The sequence below is a fragment of the Microtus ochrogaster genome, chromosome 22, assembly GCF_000317375.1.
Source record: "Microtus ochrogaster isolate Prairie Vole_2 chromosome 22, MicOch1.0, whole genome shotgun sequence".
Taxonomy (NCBI): Eukaryota; Metazoa; Chordata; class Mammalia; order Rodentia; family Cricetidae; genus Microtus; species Microtus ochrogaster.
In genome coordinates, this window is record NC_022023.1 from 31989397 (window position 1) to 31990891 (window position 1495).

Consider the following 1495-nt stretch of genomic DNA (forward strand, 5'->3'; position numbering starts at 1 on the left):
AGAGCTAGTTCCAGGACAGGCTCCAAAGCCACAGAGAAACCCTGTCTCGAAAAACAAACAAAACAAAACAAAAAAATCTTAGCTGTGATAAGGACTTGGTTCTCTACCTGAGAAAATATCTCTTAATGTTCAGTTTTCCAGGACTCGAGCGACGGGTGGTTGTGAATGGCTGACGTGGATGCTGGGAACTGAGCTCTGCTCCTCTGCAAGAGCGGTGCACTCTGTGCTGGCTGGTTTCCTGTCAACTCCACACAAGCTGGAGTCCTCGGAGAGGAGGGAGCCTCCGTAAGATTGGGCTGTAGGTAGGCAAGCCTGTGGTGCGTTTTCCTAGTGATTGATGTGAGTGGGGCCATCGCTGGGCTGGTGGTCCCCGGTTCTATAAGGAGCAGGCTGAACAAGCCATGATGAGCAGCCCAGTAAGTGGCGATCCTTCATGGCCTCTGCATCAGTACCTGTCTCCAGGTTCCTGCCCTGCTTGACTAGGAAACTTTAGAGCTAGAAAAGCCACCAAGTGTTGAGAGCTCAGTCAGCTGTTCTGTAGGAGCTTAGAAGATAAGAATGTTAAGAGCAGTAAGAACAATGGAGGCCTGGCTTGTAATGTTTTAGAACAGCAGTTCTCAACCTTCCTAACGCTGCCACCCTTCAGTACAGTTCCTCACGCTGCGGTGACCCCCAGCCATAAGACTGTTTTCATGGCTACTTCATAACTGTCGATTGGCTACTGTTCTGAATTGTACTGTAAACATCTGATATGCAGCCGGGCGATGGTGGTGCACGCCTTTAATCCCAGCACTTGGGAGGCAGAGGCAGGCGATCTTTGTGAGTTCGAGACCAGCCTGGTCTACAGAGCTAGTTCCAGGACAGGCTCCAAAGCTACAGAGAAACCCTGTCTCGAAAAGCCAAAAAAAAAAAAAAAAAAAAAAAAACTGATATGCAGGAGAGCTGATATGTGACCCCCAACAGAGTCACAACCCAGAGGCTGAGAACCGCTGGTTTAGAGGGAAGCAAAGAATCTACTGCACCATTTGTGCAAAGAACCCGTGGTATCCGGTCAGCTGGACCTGAAGAATCAACTTTGATAAACAAGACACTAGAACCACTAACGGAGACCCTTTGCTGAGACAATGGTCAGCTGGAGCTAGAAATCAGTGGTGATTTCTTTTTTTGATTTTGTTTTGTTTTTCGAAAGAGGGTTTCTCTGTGTAGTCTTAGCTGTCCTGGAACTCACTCGGTTGGCCAGGCTGGCCTTGAATTTGCATAGATCCTCTCTGCCACTGCCTCTCAAGCACTAAGATTGAAGGCGTGCACAGTCACTCCTGGCCTCAGCTGTGATCTCTTTTTTTTCTTTTTAAGATATTTATTTATTATGTATACAATCTGCGTGTATGCCTACAGGTCACAAGAGGGCACCAGACCTCATTACAGATGGTTGTGAGCCACCATGTGGTTGCCGGGAATTGAACTCAGGACCTTTGGAAGAGCAGGCAATGCTCTT